A 26,568-nucleotide genomic window follows, 5' to 3' on the forward strand; every position below is an offset into this window, starting at 1 on the left:
AGTAATATAATTACACTTTAATTAAAATATACTTGAAATGGAAAAAATAAATGTTTGGAGTGTGGAAACTGAGGTCTCATAGTTTAAATAAGGCATACTGTCTTATACTGCAGGTCTTCCCTCAGCCCTGGGTACCCACAAGTGTCTGGGCTGAGTGGCGTCAGAAAGCCTAGTCAATTGTGTGTGCTCATTGCCGAGATGGGGCGGTCCGGACCACTGTCTTCCTACTGTTTCTTAATGGGTGGGGAAGAGAGAGCCATATGAAGAGGTTGGTGGAAAGTGTTCCAAGCAGCAGGGACCTCATAACAACAACAAATGAACAACTCATCAGGTCAAGGAGGTCGTGGAGAACAGCCCAAGTTAGGTGCCAGGGAGGCTATGGCACACCGCAGGGAAATCTTATATGACACTCTTTGCTTGGCCTTGTGCTCGGCTTGCTTTGTGTGGCCTCGCTTGACTCAGTCCAGTACCCTGGAGGTGGATGCTGTTCTCATCAAAGCCATTTTCACAGATCAAGACACAAAGAAACTGAGCAACGTAATTAACACAGGGGCAGTAAGGCAGGTGTCGGGTCCGGCTCGAACCCAGGCATCTGACTACCAAGGCTTAACCTGACAGGGTCATCTTTCTCTGCTGTCAGAGGAAAGCTCAAGATGGCTCCAGCATTCTAAGGTTCTGCCCTTGTGGTCGATACCTGAGCAGCCACAGCAGAGGTACCACGTGTGTTTTCTGGGTTGAGGTTTCTTTGTTGGTGACTTTTTCTGTAGTATGGTTTCTCAATCAGTGGTGACTGTGACCACTCCCACCCCCACTCCCACCCCAGGGACACTTGGCAATGCCTAAACACATTTTGAAAGGATACTCTAGGGACAAGGATTGTTACTATCTGTGAAGGAGAAGCCATGGATGTTGTTCCACCCGACTGCCCCAGAACCAAGAACAATGTGACCCCACGTGTCAAGGCTGGTGAGAATGAGAATCCTGCCTCTAGAGCAAGGCATCATGATCTACATGTGTGCCTCACATGAGAGGGCATTCTGTGTATTCTAGGGCCTAATTATGGGAAACTACCCTAGCATTGACCAGCTAAAACTACGGAGTCCTCTTGGGTGAGACCTCTGAGTTTACATCAATGATCAGATCCACACCCTCCACCAAGAACCCTGTTTTCTGTCAAATAAAATCCTGCTGGGTCTCAGGGCTGCCTGGGCTGCTGGCAGCCGACCCTCAGCTCCTGTTCTCCTGGCTTGTTTTCTCCTGCAGGCTTTGCCTCCTCCCCTGACTGGATTTCGTCTTGCATGCTCCTGGCATTACCTTTGACAGCTGGGCTTACAGAGAGACAAGGCTCCAGATGAAAATCCCCAGCACGGCCCCACCACACTCCCTTAGCCTGACCCAGGCTCAGAGCAAGACAGACAGACATTTCTTCTCAGCTTAGCATTAGGCTTTCTCTCCTCAGCTATCGGTATTTACTTTGAAAATCATTTCCTCTGCTCTGCTCGGCTTTCGTTCGGGCTCACTCGCCTGCTCAGACCTCTGTCTTATTGTTTTGTTTATTTCTACTTCTCATTTCCCCATTGATCAGATGCCCTGGAAATATTGCAGGAACAGTGTGTTCCCTGTGATATTTGGTTACACTTAATATTTCTTAGCAAAATGTTGCCCTGGAACGCCCGAATGCTAAAACTCCAGGCCTGCTCTGCTTACACTGGACAAGGGCTTCGGCACAGTCTTCGATTCATGCTGGATCCGGTCCCTCCTTAAAGGGCAATTGCACCCAGGCTACGGCAGGAATGTGTCCCAGCAGGCAGACCTCTGAGTCTCTCCCCAGACAAGTGAGCAGCAAAAATAGACTTGGTGCTTTCCGACTGTCCCTACGGTGGCCCACAGAAGTGCTAAAGGAATGTGTGGGTTCTAACTCTGTTCTAAGGGAACGGTTTCTCTAAGCCACCAGGGCGTCTGCCTCTTGTTACCTCCGGCAGAACCTTTGATTGTGTGATTTAGTCTGAAAACTAGTAAAACTCTTGTGCTGTGGTACTTTAAAAATCATTGTTGTGTGTATGAATATTTGCCTGCATGTATGTCTATACATCATGTGTGAGCACTGAGGTCAGAAAAGGGTGTCAGATCTCCTAGGGCTAGAATTAAAGGTATCTGTGAGCCTCCATGTGTATGTGCTGGGAGTCAAACCCAGGTCCTCTGGAAGAGCAGCAAGTGCTCTTAACTACTGAGCCACCTCTCGAGCCCACTGTGGTACTTTTTAATAGAGCTTTTCAGTGAGTTGATAGATCCTTTCTTCATAAGCCATTATCCTGCACCACAGCCCATTCTGAGTGCTCTGGGTACCAATGTGGATGAAGAGCACCACTTAGGAAAGAGTTGGCTGTGAAGATTGGCTGAAACTGTGGAGTCTCCAATGGGATCGAATCCTTTGGGGTGTGTCCTGCCCACATTCCCTACCTTTGGCTGCTTTCTGTTGCTTTAAAAACAAAATGCCAAGACTAAGTAATTTATACAGAAGAGAAGTTTATTTGACTCATGGTCTGGGGGCGAGGAAGTCCAAGAGTGTGGGGTCAAGGGATGGCCTCTGCTTGGTCTCCAGTGATGGCTTGATGTCAAGTAGTCATAATGAAGTGGGCAGTGTTATATGGAACTGGAGAAAGTGGCCAACTCATCTCTTATCTCTTCCTACAAAACCTCTAAAGGCACTATGGATGTCACCCTGACAACCATGTCCAATCTCAATCCCCCTCCAATCATCTGAAATCTGTTAACATGAAGTGGGGTTAAGTTTTCAACACATGAACTTCCCGGATACCCATTCAAACCCCAGTATTGCTCTTAGTGATAAAATGGGCTTTATACACGGACTCTATCCCTTCTTTAGAAGAAAACCCTGCAGGGCATAACCTCAGCTCAAGCTTAATCACAAAGCTCTGTTTTCCTGGTTTAGGAAAAACTCTAAGTGTAGCATCCTTTCCAGGTGTTAACAGAAACAATGATAACACAACCTTAAGCCTACCAACATTGCCCATCTTGTAGACTCTCCTTGGGTACAAAGGTACTTTTATGTGTCTTAAAGAAGCAAGGTAAATGAATAAAACAATGACATGGACTATGAAGGAAAATTTAAACCTAAGGTGTTCTGGGAAACCTGTTTATGTGTCTCACCTGAAGTTAAGCCCAGGCACTGGACAACTGGTAGGATACAGACCTGGTTTCAGACGGCCCCATCTCTGCTCAGTCCTCTCCTCCACAGTGTCAAAGACATTCAGTACTGTGCCTACCCCAGCTAAGAAGGGGAGACTTAATCTGCTGGCCCACGCACTAGACCTTTGCCACAAGGAAGGGGTGGGGCGGAGGCAGAGCTCACCAAGGTGTTTCTAGTAAGAATGTGGGAGGGAAGAGAAGAGAGTGTGGGAGAGGGAGCCAGTGAGGACATAAAGAGAACAGGGCTCCGATTGGGAGGGGAGGGGGCAGGGCAAGGGAGGCAAAGATCCCCAAGGTCCTGATGGACCGGTGTGGAGGAAATCTACCTGGGCAGTATGGAAGTGATTCTCAAATTGCTCCTCAATTCTGTGGAGGCATGCTTCCTTGGGCAGCCAACCCCAGGTAAGACGAACCCTAGGGAGACTTTCCTTTATTCTCATGCCCAAGAATGCATTCCTGGCTTCTCTCAGCAGGCAGTTCTCATCAACGCACCAGGAGACAGAAAGTGGCAAACAGGAAGGACCCCCAAGGAAAGGGACCTTTCCTTAGGAAAGCATTGGAAACTCTCTCCATGGTTCCTCGGAAGATTCCAGTTTAGAAAGTTACAGGCTTTCTTTATAATCAGAGCTCCCCATTCCTTAGGCTTCCAGACGCCTGTACTATCTCTGGTGATTAGAATTGGAGATGAGGAAGACACACAGTGCAGTCCAAGAGCCAAAGCCTTTGGACCTAGATTCTTATCTGCATCTCAAATGTTTTGTATTCTGTACTGCTTGGTGGCGCATATAGGAAAATCCATCCATCCACACAGTGGTCCCCATGCCCGGGGTGACACAGCACTGTGGACCAAGGACTAGCAGCATGCACACATCTGTGTCTCTTCCTGTTCCTCCGCTTCCAGGCAAGGTGTGGTTTATGCAGGAGAGGGCTTGCAATGAGGAAGAATAGTCCGGGTGGGCATGGCAGTTTGCACAGCGAAGAGGTTTGCAGGTCGGGCTTAACCTGGACCCAAGGAAGGTCAGTCCCCGCCCTGTCACCAGAGCTGCCTCTTCATCCCCCGTCACAAGAGTCCTCCAAGCGGATGAGCTCAAAGCAGAGGGGAGAAGCCAGTGCACCCTCAAAGGCATCCAGCCCTCCTGATCACCTGGGACAGCCACCCGCGAGTCCTCCTCTCCAGCTTGTCCTGCCTGTGCCTTGGTTTCAAAGCCACTCTCAAACACGTGTGAGGCTGAGAGGGTAGACTTCAATGACTTCATTTTGTGAAGGTTAAAAAGGTTCTTGTAAATGACTGATGCAAATACTGGAAACCCGGTTAAAACAACTGGATACCAGATGGCAAAGGAGAGTGGCTTACTGTAAAGTGTTACAGAATAGGAGCTCATTTACAAGAAGCAATTACACAAACAGCCCCGAGAATCCACCATCCCAGAAAGGGCGGCCGGGATAGGAGCAGAGGGTGAGCTGCACACGTATGCTTTCAACCTGCCGCTCCTCAACACTGTGGCTGGTCACCGTCTCTGTGGCCCCTTTCCCTGAACCCCCAAGAGGCAGAACTAAATGCTACAACAGAGATGTGTTCTCTTTAAGCGTGACCCAGCTGCCTAGAGGAGTTCACTCGTGAGAGAAGTGTAACAGTGCAGGTAGGTGTGCAGCAGGTTTCACCAATATCTGAGCCTGGGGAAAGTGTCTTTTCTCCTTTGCCCAAGGGACCAGCAGAAAGGCCTCTTGACGATCTGAACCCGCCTCTACTCCATCCCTCAAGCTGAGGATGGGCCCCACGTGCTCTGACATGTAGGCTCACTCGAAGGTATGTCTAGCCACATGTACCAACGGGACACAGAGCATGAGGAAGCTGTAACGCTGTCCTTGAGAACTGTGAGCCTTGCTCCTTAGCCTTCACTCCCGCTGGCCTGAGCCAGCCTGGCTGCCCTCCTCCACATTCAGTCCTCTGGGGCTCTTTTTAGCCACCCCGAGCCTATGTCTACATCTTTATGTGCGGACGACTGCTCTGTGACTGATTCTCCATTTCATCTTACTTTGGCTAGTCTAGGCAGGGTTTCCAGGTGATTCTCCACCTGACTGCAGGGGCTGCGAAAGCCGTGCACCCACCTCAGAACTCAGTCTGGCACATGTGGTAGTGTGCACCTTCACAGGGGCTTTCTACGAGACCCACGGGGGAGTCCACTCTGAGAAATGTACATTAATAGAATACACAGTAAGATAAAAAGGTCGGTAGCACCCTTTTCCTTACAGGTAAATTTCGGTGCCTAGTAATCAGAGCAACCATTCCCACAGCCAACAAGATGTCTGCCTGCACATTTTCATCCTGGAGAAATCAGGCCTAGACCATCCTGAGCACTCAGGCCTGGGGCCCTCACGCCTGCCAATAGCTGGGACATTAGATTGCTTCTTTTGTTTTCTCACCTCTGGACCTTCTTTGGTGGGCTCTCTCATCTCCCAGGCTCACAGAGAATTCTACTTCCCTGTCCTTTCAAGCTTTGAGCATGGGGCCGGTTCTGGCTAACCATTTCTAAGTGGAGTTCCCTGACCTGCAATTACTTGGTTTAGTACTTACAACAGAGATCTTAACAATCTTGAGACCTAAGATCAGAGCAACCTACTCAGGATGGAAAAAACAATTCCTTGAGCAATTTCCCGAAGTCGTGGGAGGTTTTGCCTTGGAGATAACCCACGTGTGGTCAAGGGACTGTGACCGAGTGTCTGCTTGTTACACAGCATAACCAGCCTTACTCTGACTAATACATCCACTAAGGAAACAGCCTCCGAGCTGCATCTGGGCACCGTGTGGGGTGTTCTAGACAGTTCTGGCAGAAAACCAACTTAGCTGGGACAGCAGCACTGTCTAAAGAAGGGCTATTGATGAAGGAGGAAAAGGCAGGGGGACAGATTGATTATACTTCATATCAAATCTGCTTCAGTAACGTAAGCCATCGGTTAGCTGCTCACAGAAGTGGGACTGCCATTACCGACGTCCTCGTCATCAGGATGCTGAACACTTGCTGTTCCTGTCATGATTCAGGAGCTTCCCCCGAGTGGATCCTTATTCCAAAGGCTTTTGTTTATTGGCTTTAAGTTTGTGTATTTCAATGGGTTATGGTGTGCGTGCATGTGTGTGTGTGTGTGTGTGTGTGTGTGTGTATCTGCATGTGTGCCCATGTGTATGCAGGTGTGCTTGCCTCTGCATTCGCCTGTGATGGCTGGAAGTTGACTCAGGATGGCTTTCCTCCATCACTCTCCACCTTACTTTTGAGGCAGGGTCTCTCCCTAAGTGTGAATCTCAACAGTTTAGCTAGAAAGACTAGCCAGTGAGCCCTAGGGATCCCATGTCTGTCGCCTGTGCTGCAATTACAGACCCACAACATCCAGCTGGACTTTTACATGCATGTTGGGGATCCGAACGTAGATCCTGCTGCATATGTAGCAAGCTCTTTACCCATCGATCCATCTCTGCAGCTCCCCCCAGGCCCCCAAATGTTTTTGTATCTGAGCTTTGGATCTCTAGCAGTTTGTGTTTGATATATGTCACTCAAAAATAGCTCCTACCAATGGCGGAAGGCATGACCTTGGCTGACCATTTATTTAGGTACCAGTGAGGCCAAGCTGCACTGTGTCTTTTTAGGCTACAGTCCACATTGATTCCAGTCAACAGCCTGTTTTAAGAAAACCTTAGGCAAGATTTAAAAAAAGAGAAAATTTGCCTTCCCTTGAGTAAACATGATAACCCGGCAGCTCCAGTGGGTAAATAATGCATTTTCTAAAAGCCTTTACAAACGGGTCCTTATCCAGCAAGCTGCTTTTATGCACTACCGTTCTGCCTAAGACCCATGTACTTATAAAATGCAGTGGCTTGAAAATGACAGACCACCTCTGGGACTGGGGATTTTCTTCTTTCTGGATCTTTCCTCCGCTTTCAACAAAGAAATGTATTTTCCTGTCTTGAGTTGGAGAAAAAAATAATCTTTCTTGAAATATGATCCCCTCAGATAAATAATGGCAATAAAAGCAAATGGAAAGTGGGAAAGAGCGTGGATCCTTGTGCAGCGCGCAGCACTTTTCTAATTGGAAAATGCTAAAAGGGAGTTTTCCTTGGAGGCCTCCCATCTGACTTCAGACCAAACCAAACAGCACTCTGCCTGAGAGAGCCGAGGTCTTCATCCCCCTTGTTAAAGGGGAAGTGAGCAGAAGATGAGAACCACGGAGGTCTAAAACGATGTGCCCATCGTCATGGGAGTGGGCATGCCTTCTGCAGTGGTGGAGGGAAGGGACTGCAGGGTATAAAAACCATAAAGAGAGGTGGCCTCACTTACCCCACCCTATGCGGATACCGAGTCTCGAACTCAGAGGTCTCGGCGAAGCACCCAGCAACCTCTGGCCCATATTTCGCTTCTTTCTGCTTGTGTTGAAACCTTCCCCTTTTCTACCCTAAAAGGCAGCTCTCTGGGTTCTCTGAGTTCTGGAGTTTGCAGTGAGCACCTGCCACAGGCTAGTTTGCTGACGGGTTTAAAAGCTAAGCCAGCCATCCATCTGCAGCTCAGGCCCTGCTGCATGGCAAGGTTCTGTTAGGAGCCCCGTCAGGAAAAGCGTATGCTGTCGGTCCCTTTAAATATCTTTCTTTCCTTAACAGAGAGCAACAGTTAGTTCTATGAGGTTTACACAGTTAGCATTAGGAAATGTAAACATAACTGTATGTAACAATAATTAGTGACAAAAGAGTTCATGAATTTGAAAGAGAGTGAGGAGGAATAAATGGGAGGATTTGGAGAGAGGTCAGGACCGGGGGAAATGGTGGAATTATACTATAATCTTAAAAAATAAAGAAAAATAATTAAAAAGAAACTATGAAGTAGGCAAAAACCTACTTATTATTTGTTGATTTTGATGATATTTTGCATGATTAACTATGATTAAATATTTCCTTTTTATTTTTAGCACTGTGTGTATGCGTGCGTCAGTATGTGCTTGTGCCTGCGCACACAGTACCCACAGAGGCCAGAAAAAGATGACTCATCCTCTGCACCTGGATTGTCAGGCAGTTATGAGCTGCCCAACATGGGTGCTGGGAAAGGAACTCAGGACCTCTGTGAGACCAGACACTCTTAAACCCACGGAAGACCCTGCTAAGGAACCAAGTCATCTTTGTCAGTGGCCCCTCTGAATTGCCCGATTCCCGGTCACTGGGATCCTGGTCAGTCAGTGCTTGGAACCACCTTATACTGAAGCAATAGCTCTCAGGGGTGGGGTGTGACCCCCCCCCCCCCCATAGGAGAGTGTTGGCAGTGTCTGCAGACATCTTTGTTGCCATAAATGGAGGACAGGGAATGTTCGTGGCTCCTCACGTGTAGAGAGTGAAATGCAACACAATACTCTAAATGCACAGTTCGAGGAACCCCCTTGGGAGGGTCTTAGTACTGAGGGGATGATAAGTACTGGACACTTGCTCTAAGGCTGGGAAGGTTCTGGGATCAGCCAGACTCAGCTACTAAAGTCAGGCACCTCTGACAGGAAACATCTCTGCCTTATCACTTTGATTCTATGTGATTTAGAGAGAGCTGTTTCCAAATAAACAACCTGGGACATCATTTTAAAATTCTGATCAAATGTGGGTGTGGCAGGGTCTTTTTGTATACTTGTGGGTATCTGGTCATCAATCATCTTTACCTCCTCTCACAAGGGATTTCAGGACGAGACTCCTGTTCCTCCCACAGACATCACAATGGATGTCTTCTTTCTCAAATACCAAAATCTAGACCACAAATCAGTCATCAGAGTCAGAGAATGGTCTTGACCCAGAGGAGCATGCTACGATCCCAGGAAAGAGTACATGGAGGAATTCACAACTGTCAACATCCCAGACCTTGTCAACCACAGTCACAAAACATTGCAGCAGCAGAATTAAGGGGTCAGCATAGGTTTCCTCACTCCTGGCAAACGGAGATGCTCCTACGGGAGAGTTTCCAACCCTGCTCAACGGGCACTTGGGCAGCAGCCTAGGATGTCTCTCAAAAAACCTGAAACATTTAATACTGTCTCCATGAAGCCCTAACCAGGAGTACCAGCTCCAAGGAAGGAGAGTGCTGTGCCCTTCAGGGGTAGACTTAGTGATCTCCAAGAGATTTTATAAAACTTTCATCTTTTCTTTTTAAAAATATGCATATGTATGTATGCATGCTCATATATGTAGGTGCCTGCAGAAGCCTGCAAAGCCTGGAATTGAACTTACAGAGATGGTGGTGCTTTGAGTCACCCAAAGTGGTGATGGGAACCAAGCTCGGGTCTCTTTGAGGAGCAGCAAGAGCTCAGGACTGTCGAGCCATCTCTCCAGCCCCCACCTCTGCTACATCTTCTTAAGGCCCAGGACTAGTAGATAAATTACCAAATTAAAAAATAAAAGGATCTAGGTACAGTATGAGCAGCAGTGATTTAAGCTGTTCATAAAATAAGACATGCAATGTGTGTGGAAAAGAGGTGTAAGTTTGGGGGAAATGTAAACCGATGTTTTATTCATCTGGAATTTCCCTGCCTGGCTCCTGGTGGGGATGTGATATCAATCCCACCAACCAGAGCAGAGAAGGATGAGGGGTTCTTTTTATAGCCAATGAAGTTCATAAGAAAACTATGTGACTGACCATCCTCTAGAGATGCTCAACAGAGAAACTGAACAAAACAAAGCGGCTTGGAAAGTCATTAATGTTACCCTGGGAGGTGGGGAAGTCAGGACACAGAGGGAGCGCTGACGCATCCACACCCCGATTACTGCCCTGCAGCAGTACAGCGGCATCTCACTGTGTCATCGGTGAGGAGAAAGGGCGGCCACTCTGTTCTGATGGCTCCAGAACTGCCAGAGAAGAGCTAAAGAAGTGAATATTTCAGCAAATTATTTTTATCTCCTCCGAATACAGCCAAGTGACTGGTCGATTATCCTGAATAGATTTGGGTTCTAAAATCTGTGTGTGAGAAAGGACAGCCAACAGATGAGATGGATCCAGTGTTTGGGCTAGAGTGTTGAGATAACAGTGGTGGTGATATTCAGGTGACTGTGCATCATGGTGGCCAGGATGAGTACCTGCTGTGCAGACTGTGACCAGAATGTTCTGAGCTCTTCATTCTGAGTCACACTTGTAGGGCGGTGTCCATGGAAAAGGGAGTGAAGCCTCACCCTTATCCCCTAGCATACCTAAGAATATCCTAATGCTACACAGGTCTGTGTTCCAAGCCTACAAATTCTGGTCACTGTGGGTGAAACACAGTGTAACTAGCATGGAGAGATGGGCTGGGAGCGAAGGAGCAATGGGGTGTGCTCTGGATTCCCCCTGGGCTGGGCTGGGGTTCAGAAACAGAAACAAGTACTCATGAAGTAGCAGAAAGGGGCGTCTTAGCAGATCGACACCTGTTGGGGGAAAGACTAGGTCATGGCTTGGGGTTACAGCTGCTCCAGTTGAAGGTAGGCCATGAGGTGGGTGACGTGGCTGATTTCTGCAAATGAGTGCTCCAACTAACTAGTTAGATCCTGGTGCTTGTTTGTGGGTGATGGACACAGCTTGTCCAGCTCTTAATATGCCACCATGCCAGTGAAGACACAGTGAAATCCATCAGACTTTGTGTGGGACAACCTTGAAGGAGTCTTCCTCATGGTAGTCATTAGGATTTTCCCACGAGGACTACCATCTTCAAGATGATCCACATGATACATGAGCCTCTTGGGGCTCCAAACATTCCACCTTTGGTTGGCATTGCACCCCCTGATCATTACCCTAGTTTCTTTTAAGTCTGATCATATACTTATCTTACTTGGGGTCCTATAAACTCCAGGCAGAAACCTGAAGGCAGGAACTGATGCAGAGGCCACAGAGGGATGGGACAATCCTCGCTAGTTTGCTTTCTTATGTCATCCAGGGCCACCTACCTAAGGGTGGCACTACCCACAATCAACTAGATACTCCCCCATCAATCATCAATCAAGAAAATGTACAGTAGTCTTGCCCAGTGGCAATCTGGTTGGGGACATTTCCTCAGTTGAGGTTTCTTCTTCCCAAATGACTCCAATTTGGGTCAAGTTGATGTAAAACTAGCCAGCACTGATTAAGTTATCTGATGATAACTTAATGTTGTAGCCAAAACTTGACTTTGACTATAGAGAGAACAGACCTTAGTTCGAATCCTGCCTGATCCAATTGCCAACAGTATGTTCTTGCTCAAGATACTTAGGTACCAGCTTCCTTATCAGTAAAGGAGCCCCAATGGCAACAGATATTTATTGAGATCGTCTAATGTACCAAGATCTAGTCCCAACATAGGCACAGATTGCTTGTTCTCGTGTTAGTAACTCTGAAGGACAGGGATCACGGCTGAGACATTTTGTAGGCTCTCAGCAGTGTCTACCGTTGACCACACCCTCCACTCTTCACTGGGAAGCCATTGGGACTCATCTCTGCAGCTGCTTCTCAGAATTGCTCTGAGGAGGTAAGCAGCGTGAGCCCACAGCATGCAGCATGCACATCCACCGGAGACCTTGTTTTTTCACACCTACGGATTGACAGTCTCTTGAGGGTGGGCACTGTCCTAGGTCCTAGGTCTGCAAGGCCTTCCCGGAGCCTGTTATTGGAGAAGGAAGCAGACTGCCAGTAAATGAATAGTTCTGAAATAAAAGATGTGGACCTCCATAAAGAAAAATCAAACAGGGAATAGAGAGTGCTAATGTGAACAATTGAGAATGGCACAGAGGATCCATGAGGAAAGTGCCCCCGGTGGAAGAGGGGGTTCGGTGAGGCTGTGACCTTTGAACCAAACCCTGATGGACAGCCACGAAAGCTGTTTGAAGACCTGGGGACCTTACTACTGCTTTTATAATGGCAAATCACATGCTAATTTCTTAGCTTAACCACAGAGCGTTCCCATCACCAGTGCCAAGCAAAGGCATAAATTCTCGCCCTTTTGTATGACAAAGGAAAAAAAGCAGAAGTGTGAAGATATAAAGGGAGAATGGTGTTCAGACCCAGGGAGGGAATCCTGTTCGTGCACAGCGGAAGAGATCTACCATGGAAGGAGACTGTTTGCATCTCTTGGAAAGGCTGGTGATCACAATAATTTACAAACTTTCATAAGAACGAAAACCACGGTCAGCAGCAGCTTTGTTCCTTTGCCACATTCTCTCACCCCGACGCCTCCTGGGCTGAAAGCACGCAAGGGCGGCACATGCTGCCGCTCTGCAGCACGTTAAAGGGAACCTGGGCCGCGTCAGACACCATCTCCCTATCCAGCCCCGATTTTACGAGGCTTCTCAGGATGCTCTTCCGAAATGTTTGTCACCAAAGGAAGCTTTGCAGGTCCTCTTTCTCCCCCTCCTCCCTAAGCTTTACTTCTGCAGTGTGTTTGCCCGGCTGACTGCTTCCTGTCCTGTGGGTCCAGGCCATGAATCTGCCGAACCAAGTCACCAGGACAGCTAAAAGCAGCTGTGGCTTCCTAGAAACGTAATCCTATTTGTCCCACATAAGTGTTGAGTAGTACTCCCCCAAGTAGTTTACATGTTGAGCAAGTTAAGGACGCCAGTATAAAATCTTCCTGATTAGGATAGGTGCCGAGTCCAGTAACAAATGTCCTTCCCACAGGAGGAGGGGGCTGGAGACACAGGCCCTCAGACAGCAAAGCTGTCCAGAACACAGCAGGAATGAAACAAGTCAGTCAGCAAAAGAAAGCCCAGGGTTGCCACCAGAAACCAGGGGCCACAAGGTCGTGGGGTGGCTGTTCCGGGGCTATTTGGAAGAAACCAGCTCAGCTAAGACCTCAACTTGTAATCTTTAGCCTCAATACCGGTGAGAGAAAAACCTCTGTTGTTTGAAGACAGCAGGTGGGTGGTATTTTGGTAGAGTGGCCACATGTATTTGGTATCGAGTCTTCAACACTGGAGAAAAGCCTAGCTGTTCAGAGTCCTTCGGGGGCCAGCGAGGCGGCTCACGGGGTAAAAGCGCTTGCCACACAAGACCTGGGTTCGATTCCTGGAACCCGGGGTGGAATGAGAGAGCCCACTCTCAGAATTGTCGTGTGACCCCACATATACTTTATGGCATAACATGCACCTGCAAACATGCAAATATGCATGCTTGTACAACATGCGTGAACGTGCACGCACACATGCGTGATATAACAATAATTTCAAAATGATTTTTTTTTAAGCAAGATTAATTTGATTCCTCAGAACAATCGGGGTTGTAGCCAAGTGACGGAGTCCGGATGGCAGTTTCATATGGGGCGATAAAATGACTGATGGCTACTGTTGTGTCCATCTAGTGTCCCATCTGTTTTGCCTTCTCTTCTGGAGATGAACCTTGGTCAGAGTCACAGAAGCATGCTTATCACTCAAGTACAGCCAATCAGAGTACTAGCCAGTTCCTACATCCACACAGACTGGTGAAGACGGAGGATGGGCAGCCCCAACTGCCTCCACACAGAGTTCTGCTTTGGAATCTGCCAGTCGGGGGTTGTTTAGTTGTTAGAGAAATGCCACAGGCGATTTCCTAGCCCATTCCTAGTCCTCTTTGTCTGTTTTCTCAGCTGGGTCTCACTCTGTAGCCAAGGTTGGCCTTGAATTCCTTGCCATCATCCTGTGTACGTGTAGTGCTAGGGTCACAGGTATACCCCACGACACACCCGGCTTAATTAGTCTTGATGCTTGTGAATTCCATCCTCTTATGGAAGGAAGATTCAATGGGAAGCCAAGATCAGAACCTAGGCTCTTCTCATAGCAGTAGTATAGGCGTTTTGACTGTGTGATGCCTTATAGTGTAGCCACTGATCTACATATTGTGTGGTCATTAGTCCCCTGGCTCTGCTGAAAAATCATTGGTGATGTCACCAGTCCTGTGACACACCAAAATACCCCTAAGTATTCTCAAATGTCCCATGGGAAGTTGTTGATTTGACCGTAGTTGCGATGAACCTTAGAGTTAACATCACTGGTCTAAGATGGTCTGACGGACTCACAGATGCAATAGAAGTCACTTGCTGAGGATGAACCTAGAATGCATGAGCCCTTTACCTCTGTAACCCTCTGTTTATAGCCTTTGAAATGATAAGAAAGCAGTTCTCATCTGACTGACATGTCCTCCACAGTGGCAGCATCCGGTCATTTCAGAGGCATACTCACCGAATGACCACCAGTGCATTGCATGAGAGTCAACTTGAAGATGTGCATCCTAATCTTAGGGCCCTAGTTCATAGCTTAATTCCCACGGGGTGATATATCTTCTAATTTCTGGGAATTATCTGGGAATCGTGGAGTCCTATAGCAGAGATGGTAAGAGGCGAGGCAAACAGAGCCCAGAGTCAGATTCCGGAGCCCAGTGTGATCTATGCCCATGGGTGGCTCTTCCATAATCAGCTGTGAGGGCTCATGGGAGATACTGGTCAAGTGTCCATGACCCTGAGGAGTAGGACAGGTAGCTATAGAGACCTGCCTGAGAGTGAGATGGAGATACAAAAATCTTTGGGAGGTGACTGGTAAGATCAAGACAGAAGCAGAAAGAAGGGGAAAATGATATAAAGAATAAGAAAAATTTAAAGCAACTGGATGGAGAGAGGAAAGGCCGAGAGAAGACAGGCTACCCTGTCAGATCCGATTTTCTAGATCATTTAAGCTGGAGTAGATCTAAATGCCTTTACTATTTGTTGGGGATGGGGCTCCTTTAAATGTTTTGGGTGTGTTTGAGGAACATACTGATTAGAGACTATTCCAGATGAGGTAAAAGATGGGGGGTAAGCAACCCTGGAATTCGAAGGCTCTGACCATGGGATTGAAGACACCAGCCAGGCACGAGTGTTCTGGAAGCTCTGTGTTCTATCTTGCTCATTCGTCCCCTAGGAACAACTTCAATGTAAGGCGTGAAAAAGCTCTCACAGCTCCAAGGCTTCTTTGACTCTCCTGCATCCTTGCATCTCCTAGTGACAAGGCAAGAGACTCCGCCAAGTGGCTGAGCTAATGGGGAGAGGGGCCTGTGTGAGGAGGAGCAGAAGTCGGAGTGCTCAGTGAAATGCCTGAGAAGGCTGTCTCCTTTCACAGAGCACTGGACCGTGGAGTGCTCAGACACAAGCGTCCCCCTGGTCCCTGGGAAGTAACAAAAAAGCAAAGCATTGAACCCTCCTGCCTATGGCTGAGTCTTGGGAGCAAGTTGAAGCTAGAAAATGATTTTTCGGTGTGGTCCTGGTTTCGGCTACTTCTCTATTTAATGTGTGTTGTTGGTGCCTCAAACTGGAATCCAGGGCAGACAGTTCCTGGTTGAGGAACCGAGGGCTTGTGAGGGAAAACCCCTTCAGAGTACCACAGAGAAATGCTGAGCTGTGAAAAGAGAGGTACTATATGGGGAGACGCGTTGAGGGGCTGCTGGGAGGTGCGGGGAGGGGAGCGGAAGACAGCACCTGGTCCTTGGAAGCTACAGTGTCCCTGGCTGGGATTAAGTGCTGGAAACTTTTGTTTTGCCCTGGCCATGTAAAGATTCATGAAATAGCGTTTTAACACTTAAGAATATTGATATTTTATATTGATTACATTGAGATATGGTTTTCAGGCTCCTTTAAAAAAATGCTATAGGATCAAGCAGGCCCTCACTTCCACGTGCCAGCAAGCACAGGTATGGCTGAATGAAGACAATGGAGAGAAGCTAGTCCACACCACCTCCCTGCCACTGCCCTATGGCCACCCCAGACTGCTCTGCTGTGAGTCACAGGCTTGGTCTGGTTCACATTGGTCCATAGGACCCAAAGATGCCCACATTGTGGAGGGGCATATCTGGGCATGGGAAGAGTTTATCTGTCCCTGTATGACGAGTCCAGCATGGAATACAGCTTGGCTTACTTAGCACATTGAGCATGGGGACTTTCAGAAACTTCTGGAAATAGTATCCCGGACCCAGAACCCTTAAAGGCACTGGCCCCTTAAAAAGGCATGTGCAATGGACATCAGGTGGGCTTCCCAAAGCGAGGCCCTGTGGGTGCCTCCAGCCATGTGCTAGCCAGATGGACAGACAGCATGCAGCAGGACCTAAGAAAGCCCTCTGTGTACAGAGGCCTGCGCGAGAGCTTAACAGCTGTCATGTAGGTGGAAAGCTGGAGTTCCTGAAGTTTACATGCTTCCTAGTATGCCAGATGCATGTAAAAGCTTTCTAAAGTGTTCCACATCTATAATATGTATAATAATATATAATAGGTCTGCCATTCAGGCGTCCATCTTTAAAAAACAGTGAATATGCACGGAGTTTTTTAAAGTAATTATTATATAATTTAGTAGTTATGTGAAATTATACATTATAAAGTTTATAATATCATGCTCAACAGCTGTTTAACACAGCCGTACCACCACAATGCTAACATATGACGACACAAATTGGTAGCATTTAAGACAAACAATGGTAGAATATTGTTAGAGGAAATTTGGCATCCATACAGTAAATTTAACTTAGTCATTAAAACTCTACCCAGGATACTAATGTGAATATTAAAAGCATGTAACCAAAATGGTATAATGCTTTCACAGATGACGCTGATGGACCAGTTGGAAATTCCATGCAATTTCACTGGAATAAAGTCAGGTTGTTAGCTGACAGCAATGTAGTCTCTTGACAGGCATGAAGGGGAAGCTTATGGCTTCTTCCAGTTTCTTAAGCTGTGGGCTAGTGGCTCCCGGTGCTCTGGAGGTGGGGCTCCTAGTGTTCTTTGGTGGGGGGCTATGGCATCCTTTGTTTGGTGGCCCCGATGCCTCTTGGCTAGTAGGCCTGGTGGTCCCTCACATCCTAGCTCTACATCTTCCAAGCTCTGCCCCTGGCTTCCCAGTTGCTGCTCAGCTGCATGTCTGGTGGTTTGCATCCACTAATTTTAGCAAGAGACTCTTCCTGTCCGTCCTTGTGCCTGGACTTGGGAGTCACCTGAGCAGTCCCGACAATCTCCCCATGTTGAAATCACTAACTCACTCCGACCTGTAAAAGCCTCTTTTCACTGTAAATGAACATTGAGCGGTGCCAGAGATTTCGACCCATGATCCTTCGGGAGCCAACTCTTCATCCGCCATCCTCCCAAACATGAGAAGAGATTCCATGTCTTCGTGTATGTTTTTACTCCCTTTTAGGGTATCTGCTAACTTAAGCAAGGGCAATTTACTTCAAGCAGATTAAAATAAACAAAATATATATGAATTCTTTCTTTGTGTATGATCCTGTGTGTATTTCTGTCTAGAAGCCAAAATGAAATAGAAGTACCAATACAAGGCATAACTGCCATTGGGAGTATTAAAAATCTCATTCAATATTCATGACTCCAAAATACATCAAATATAGAAGCACACAATATTTTTGATTTTATTTATTCAATAAAACCAAAAATATTGGACAGTATAGAAAAATAATGAAATCTAGCACAATAAATAGCAGATGGCTATGACTGCCCATGGCACATGCATACTCTTGCACACACACACACACACACACACACACACACACACACATACACACACACTCACGCACACACTGTATAACACAAGTAGGGAGTAAAGAGAGAAACTGCATGCTAACAAAAGTATCTGTTTGATTGGAGCTGGTACTATCTTTGGGTCTGGAATGTCTCACACATACATGTTTTGAATCTTGGTCCACAACTTGTAGCATTGTTTTGAATGATGCAAGACCTCTCTGTGGTAGGGCCTGGATACTAGAAGTTAGTTACTATGGATAGGCCTCTGAAGGCCAGAATGTGGCACTAATTCTGACTGAAGCCTCTGCTTTCTGCTGTGCCACAGGAGATGAGGTGATAGGAGTCTCCACCGTACACTCTCACAGTCATAGGCTAGACCATTTTCCTACCACACCTCCCCCACCAGGACAGGCTGAAATGTGTCTGAAGCCATGCTCGAAAATAAGCTGACTTTACATTTTTCTGCCAGGTGCTTTGATCACAGAACCCCAAAGTTACTAATACAACATGTAAGTGGGGGATTTGATATCAGGGAAAAGACGCATTGCCAAAAAGGAAACATAGCATTAAACAATTGGAGCTAAAATGAACATCATGCCCCATCCTCAAAGGTGAATATGAAGCATGAGTCAGCAATTCAACTATGTTCCATCTCCAGAGAAGAGGGGCTGGGATGGGGTAGACCGCCAACCATGTTCCATCTCCAGAGAAAAGGGTTGGGCTGGGGTAGACTGCCAACCATGTTCCATCTCCAGAGAAGAGGGTTGGGCTGGGGTAGACCGCTGTACATGGTCTCCCCACCTCCCACCAGCCCCTATGTTGGGTTCTAGTTTCTGATTCAGGTGTGAAGGGGAACACAGGGTTTAATGTTTAAGGCTCCTTGTCTTCAAACAGAGCTTAACAAGAAACATATGATGAGTCAGTATTGTAAAGTGCTAAGCCAACAGTGTGGAGAGAGGCATGGACGGATTTCTCTAGCTTAGTGGGGCAGCTTGCCCTGGGAGGTATAGGGCTGAGGGCAAAGGAGGTTAAATGTAGAACACTGAATGTGAAGGCTCTGATTTGGAAAAATTGGGAGGGTGGAAATAGGAAAATAATCATGGGAGAATCATCATTTATCTATTCATGTACCAGATGCTACGCTAACATTATTTATGAACAATTTGTAAAAAGAAATATCTTTGATTACTCTCGAGGTAGCTGTCTGGGGGTGGGGGTGCGAGTGAAGAGCGTGAGGAGAATGGGCTCACCGATTTTATGAATACTTCCTGTGGGTGCTCACAGACAGGGAGTGGGATGGAAAGAAGCAGCTTGACTTGAGGGCGCCCGTCAAAGGGTAGGATGATGAGGTACAGATGCGAGCAGGATACACATGGGGAAATAGAGGAAGGACGGGCTATTTTTAGGGAGAGCTGCTAATGTGAACTCCTTTCAGTATTGATCCGGGAATCTTTGCCTTTAATGTAGTCACTTTCCTCACTTTGGTATGGATTGGGGAGTGACTTCCTCTGGGTGAGCTGGAGGTGTGTGCCGTGGTGCTAGGTCACAGCATCTCTGGATCTCTTGATTATCAGATATATGTAGCTCAAAATAGCTCTTGTGCCACAGTGATGTCTTGCAGGGAGCCATAACAGCAATATCCCATAATGCTGTGGGATAGGAAAACTGAGGAGCCAAGAGGTCACGTTCTATCTAGCAGGCATGGCTGGAGGGAAGATAGGAAGAACAAGCAGTCAGCCTCAAAACAATGCTCCCATTTAGGGTGAATCTTTTCACCTCCATGAACTGAATCCAGAAAATCCCTCATAAGGCATGCCCAGAGGGTTGACTCTTGGGTGTTTCTCGATTCTGTCAAGTTGATAATCGATATTGACAACCACAGACAGGAAACTGCACCAACTAGAGGAGGCTGTCGACATGGTTCCTGGGTTCTGTATCTACCACTCAGCTGTCTCTCCTCTTGGCTCAGTCACTTCACAGGATGGAACTCATTCTTCCCATCAGCTCTTAATCCAGGAGCTTGAGCTCTGTAATTTACATAGTGCCTCTGGCTACAGACGAGGCATTTTATGAAGGGTTTTGGTGCTCTGTAGAGCTCTCAAGAACCTCTCTGGGATTAGTCACCCTGCATGGCAGGCTCTGCACATTTCTTCTCCTTTCTACAGTTACTGCCCAATCAGCACTATAAAATAGTCAAATTCTAAAATATAATTCATTGAATGTGTCTCTTTTTTTTTTTGCACTAGTTGGAACAAGAGTGCATACATCAATAGTTAATTGCTTGCATGTGGAGTAACACATGCATATGAAAGCTACGAAATGTTATTTTAATAGGATTCTATATTCACCAAACAAGCTAGATCTGAAACCTGGCACCAAACTTGTAGTTTGGCTCGTTCAGAAATCCTCCATAGTCACCTACGTAAATGGTAACTTTTTTTTAAAAGAAGTGCATGAAATAATCAATGAGGGGGGATAGGAAGTCAGGAGACACATTTATAAATCATGTTGTGTGTGAGGTGGCCAGCAGCTCTGGGTTCACTGTGACTCCTTTAGAAGAGAGGTCATTGCAAGGTTGTCTGTCACAGTATAAGGAGCGTGCTGAAGCCCATCCTAACCCACAGTTCCCGAGATCAGAGCCTAAGGATCGGCCGTTTTCAGCTTAGTTAAAGCCAGTATCTTAGAGACATCTGACCCTTCTCTTTAGCTCACTACAATATTCCTAGCTTCTTCTTTTAATAGACACCAGAGTCCAAATGCTTTCACCACGTAAGCGAGCCTCTCCCTGATAACCCCAATGTCCCGGTCTTGGCCCATCAAGTGCATTTCTGAGTTGACAGCACACACTGGGAAGTTATAAAGAATAGAAGTTTGCTTGGCTTGTGTTTCTAGACACTAGGAAGTCACAGAACATGGCACTAGCTTCAGATGAGGGTCTTCTTATTAGCCCATAACCTCACAGAGTACGTCCCATGGGGAGAGAGAGATACCTGGATAAGAAAGCCATTCCTGTGAGAACGAACCCATCCTGTGATAGTGACATTAATCACTTCATGGTGGGAAAGCCTCTATCTATCTACCAAGACTACTCCCGAGTACAGAGGGGGATAATTTCCCGATATATGAAAGCTTACAGGAAACCTTTGAACCCACCAGACACCGAATGAAGATTCTTGTTCCCAAGTGGGAACCGTGTTACCTGTTGTGGTATCGGCTGCAACACTCATCACCTAAGTCAGCTCATGTCCTTTTCATCTGCCCAGAGCCTTTAGTGGTTCTACCTTTTCCATAGGCAAGCCAAAGAAGGTCAAAGGTCTCTTGTGCTGTTGTGCCCCCCCGCAACATCCTCTACCACCTCTTTGCCCTGGTAACTGTAAACCAACCACACAGGCCTGAGGGTGAGTCAGAGCCCTCTAGGGATCAGCATGGAGGGCCTCTCTGTCTTACTGATCCTCTCAGACACTCTTTGATGCTTGTTGTCTTCTTTGTGAGGCTTGGCCTTCCTAAGTGATCCACAGCCGAACCGCCAACTCCCAGAATCCCAATGCCTTCCTTGCCAGGGTCTGCTTTTTTTGTGGAATTTAACAATACTAAGAAAAGGGTGTCAGTATTAGCGAAGTTGCTCAATTTGTCTCCATGGAATACAAGCTCCACAAAGACTGGGGTTTGGGTTTGATTCTCTGATGCACCCCAACACCTAAAGCTGTGCTGGGCAAATAACAGCATTTAAATAAAATCTTATCATGTGCTGCTTGAATTGAAAATGATGCCTAATAATAAAATTTTGGTTGACCTAAATCATTTAGACTTGAAACATTGTTCTTCTAAATCTTCTGGCAATTACAAGAATATATTCAGTCAACAAAGTAGGATTCCTGCCAATCTCTGAGATGCATTTGCAATGATTATATCAAGTTACCTCCCAGGCTCCCTCTCAAGTTATTTTGTAATATGGTAGCCTTCCCACCACCAAATGAGCATTTTCTAGGACTGAATGATATCTTACCTCCACCCTATAAATTTCATACATAAAAATATTTTGAATGATGCATACATGCTATCATAATTTATGGCACCTCATTGAATTTGTCCCTATTCCAGAAGACACAGTTGGTGGGTTTAAATTAGGAAGATGTGAGACTGGAGGAGGAGAGTCAAGGTATTTCTCAATGGAGACACACAAGCCACTCCAGAAAATCTTCAGAAGGGGAGTGGCAGGAATGAAGCCTGACTCCAGCGCCATCCTCCCTGCCAGGTTGAACCGACCTGGGGAGTAGAGAGCACAAAGTCCACCCGCAGTGACCTCTGAAGTCATCCTCAGAGCTGAAGGAGCAGATGGGAAGGATGGAGACACTAGATGGAGGGACAAGAAGAAGTAAAGACACTGAAGGAGCCTTGACCCAGAAGAAGGAATTCAGTGTGTGTGACATGCCTCCGGAGGACACATCTACTCATCCCATTTACGAACTGGAAGACAGACCAAGGAAACACCACCACCGCCCTGCTTCGTTTCTCTGTTGCTGGAGTAAACGCCGCCGACAAAAACCAGTTTGGGAGGGGAGAGAGTTTATTTCTTGGTTAAAGTCCATTGTTGACAGAAGCCAAGGCAGAAACTCAGCAAGGGAACCTGGAGGCAGGAACAGAGTGAGGAGCACAGGGGAACACTGCCTGCCAGGTTGTTCGCCTAGTTTTCTGATACAACCCAGGCTCACCCACTCAGGGTGGGACCAGCCACGGTGGACTGGGCCCTTCTTTACCAAATAATGATTTAAAAAATGCCCCACAGACATGCCCGAATTGCAATATGGTGAAAGCAATTTCTCAATTGAGGTTCGCTCTACCCAGGTGTGTCAAACTGACAACCAAGATTAGCCATAAGAACTGCCAAAGTCCAACATGGCGAACCAATGCCTTGATTGAAGTTACAGCTGAGGAGTTACAGGAGCATGGATGACTCGAAGGCAGACAGACACACTTGCCAAAGTCCACCCCGGCATGGGTGACAGCTCCCGAAAGCTGGGACCTTCGAGTGCTCTGTACAGGAGGCAGGCAGCTCAACAGGCCTCCTCCCCTCAGCAGTTCTTGAGCTTTGTAAACTTGGGGACACAGGGACCTTGTCCACCAGGTAAGTTTCAGAGACTTCCTAAGACTTCAGTTATTACTTCCAGAGTCTTAAACAGCCTCCCTCTAAAGCTTCCCGGGTCTCCTCAATCTGTCGTCCAGGGTCTCAATCCACAGGAAATGACTCCATGAGAATTGATGGCTCTACCAGTGGGCTTTGGGACCCAATCTAGTTTCTACGACACAACAAAGTGAACAGAATCATGCATGTCTTTGCAGTATCCATCCTGCAACCCTCACTTACTCTGACTGTGCTCAGAAACAAACAAGACTCTTGATTTTATTCTGGTCTATTCTCTGTTGTTCAGTGCTGGTGAGAACCATTCATTTGGTTTCACTCCCCATGACTTAAAACTCTCTGGATAATGCCAACCTCTCATTGAAGAGACAGAATTCCCTCGCAACTTGGGACCCTCAAGAGTATAAGGCCTGTGAAAATTTGTAAGCTATGGGTCATTTGGAGTGAAGTGTGGTGTATACACACACACACACACACACACACACACACACACACACACACACACACACACGTCTGCTGGGAAAAAAGAAAGTCTCCTTTTGTCTACCTAAAGGTTCTCTTCCAAACCACACAGATATCAGCATACCTTAGCTGGCATGGGCTCCATACAGCCTAGGAGAGCTGTGACTGTGGCCCAATAAAATACCCACAGACTTACTTAAAACACAGTGAGATTTAATTCTGTGATTTTTAACTTTATTGAAAGATTCTCGAATGTGCGCTTTCATGATGAGAATGTCCTATCACAATGGCACGTGAAACACACGTCTATAACCTCCTGCACTCTGAGATGTGTGGGTTGCATACCCTGTGTGGCCCAAGAATTCTTATTTTCATCTAGTGTGGCTCAAAGAATTCAAAGGGTTGACTGTCCCTGTTGGAGTTCAGTATGCCAGGTGTCCAGAGACCTTCCATGTAAACATCAGCAAACCAAACAGCCCTCAATGGGCTAGACACGGAGACAGAGCGAGAAGTATAGGACATGGGGGTCCTGGCCCCTCACACAGAAGTGGCTCCTTAGAGTTCAAGGTTGGCTTCCTCAGGAGTGGTCTGTACATGTCCTCCAGCCACCTGAAAAAGACACTAGGAGTGTGGCTGGTGGGTTTTCCTGCCAACCAGCATGGAGGCTGTGAGTTAGCAAATGTTCCGACCCACGTAGCTTATAATTATCTGACGGTTGCATGGCAGGGCAGACAGCTCTGAAACCCACCCCTCCCCCAGCTTTGAGAAGTAGCAGAGCACACTCATTTCCCTGTTGGCAGGAGTTGGTGCATGCCACTCACTTCGTGTCAGGACTCATAGTCCTAATGATTTTGAAGGGAGCCTAAATGACTCCTTTATGCCTGGCTGGGATTGGCCAGGGTTCCATTTACAACCCACAATGTGCACACACATTCCATAGGAAAATAAATTCTGGTGTAACCAGGTTGGTGCCGTGCCCACTTAAAATGCCCATTTTCTTAAGTACTCATTTCTAAAGCAAGTTTGTTATTTCAGCGTTTGCTTTAAAAAGATCGGCTTTTGTATCTGTGCTGTGATGTTTTCATTGCAAGGGTAAAAATAAAACACTGACTTCTTCAATGAGCCGAGGGGCTGATGGATGTTTAAGAAGAAAACTGAAGTCAGGACAAAAATGCATTACCCGCTGATTTCTTGGTTCTCGGAGTTTCCACACATGTGCCTTCGCTGCCTTCCACCAAGAACTCCTTTGTTCAGACTGGGCTGAGGTCCCATAAATGTTCTTTTCAAACTCCTACCCTGCTTCATTTATGATTTCCACCTGGGCAGTAGATTCAACATCTTCAGGTCCTCTGTCCACCCTGCCATGATGATGTCTACCCATAAGCCCAGGTGTCTGGGAATTTTACATGCAAGACTGTGTGTGTGTGTGTGTGTGTGTGTGTGTGTGTGTGTGTGTGTGTGTGTGTGTGTGTGTGTGTGTAGGACTGTAAACTCATACTGTGGGTATCTGGAGATAGCAAGATGAATAAAATGCAGCTTTCCCTTGAGGAATTCCCAGTTGAGAAGTTAAGGTGATAGGAACCAAGGAAAAACAAAATCACAAGCCAAAGTACTCTAATTACATGGATTGCCATTGCGCAGACTCCTGTCTCCTCATACTCAATTTCTTCAGGCTTTTTTCCACCTTCTGTTCACTTTTATTTATCACTGTCAGACCATTGTGTGAAGTATTCACAGTTTTGCTTAAGGACCACCAAAGAAATGGTTGTCAACTGTGGCTGCTGGGAGTGTGGGTCCTGGTGCCCCTCAGAGCTAGAAATATCCAAGATACATACTTTGCCCTTTGCTCTTGACCACTAGGAAGTAATTTAAGATGTTTTGTTACAGGAAATATTTGTGGAAAATGACATATTTACTCTTTAAAAGATGCAAAGGGTCCAGGGAGATGGTTCCATGGGTAACAGTGTTTGCTGAACAAATATGAGGACCTGAGGTCAGACTCCCAGCACTCACGTAAAAGTAGGGTACGACTGTATGCACCTGTAACTCCAATGTTGGGGGTGGGGCAGAGACAGGAAGATCACTGGGTCTTGCTGGTCAGGCGGTAGAGCCACAGAAACCCACGGAAATCCACACTCTGTTGAAGATCCTTGTCTCAAGGAATGAAGAGGAGACTTTCAATTTTTGAGTAATTGTAGATTTACAGGGAATGGCAACGCCACTCTAAGGATCCTGGCTTGTTCACGACGTGTTTGTCTACTGTAAACTTGATACAGCCCTGCACACACATAAAATGGACGAATGTCGATGTCAGTGTTTATCATTACCTGGGGCCCTAGGCATTCACACTTCCCCTGGGTCTACTTCTTATTTCAGAATTCCCTTCCAGGCTGCCACCTTATCCGGCCATCACGTTTCTTTAGACTCCCATCAGTCATGGCAGTTTCTTGGACTTCCCTTGGCTCTGAGGACTTTGACGGTTTTAGACAGGATTAGTCAGGTGTTTGTCAGAGCATCCCTCTAATTTGGTTGGTCTGATCCTTTTTGCCCAGACTTTGAGTACGTGTCATCTTCATATTGGGAGATATCAGCAGAACATTTTCTGTATGAATATAGGCAAACATGTATCAAAAGACATGTATGTTCTATGAAGTTTGGGTGTTGAAAACCAATGGATGCTCCATGGAAGGTGTGTTGATGGGACTTAATTCACAGTAGGAAGACAGTAATCACCTGTTGCCTGGGCTCTTCTGGAAATAGACGGCAGTTACCCTAAGGACACCAGAACACACCCTTTCTTACCTTACTAAATAAGTAGCTGTAACATTAGCCACATCTATTACCCCAAACAAGTTAATTGTCTACTGTAACTAACAACCTGGAACTTCTGGCCACATCACAACACCGAATGTATTTCGCACCCATGCCACAGATAAACTCAGGTCCTCTGTTCGGGGCTGCTCTTCCTCTGGTAGTGGTGAACATTGTCTGGGCTTTCCTCTTCTCAATCCATAACTGTCTAGGGCTTTCCAGAACTCATCTGGATTTAATGGACAATGGGAAGAGAAAATGTGTGAACAATTAGATGAGAGGTTTCCAAGGGCCAGACTCCAAAGTGGCACCATTGACTTCAGCCCACATTTCCTCAGCCAGAACTCACTAACCCAACCCCACCCAGTTGCAAGGAAGGCTGATGATGTAGATGTTCCAGGCCTTGCAGAAGGAGCTAACAGACCTATGACCTCTGTACCCTCTGACCCTCTAGGAACTCAAGCCACACCAAA

This window comes from Peromyscus californicus, unplaced genomic scaffold (assembly GCF_007827085.1).
Source record: "Peromyscus californicus insignis strain IS unplaced genomic scaffold, ASM782708v3 Scaffold_16__1_contigs__length_79575227, whole genome shotgun sequence".
Classification (NCBI taxonomy): domain Eukaryota; kingdom Metazoa; phylum Chordata; class Mammalia; order Rodentia; family Cricetidae; genus Peromyscus; species Peromyscus californicus.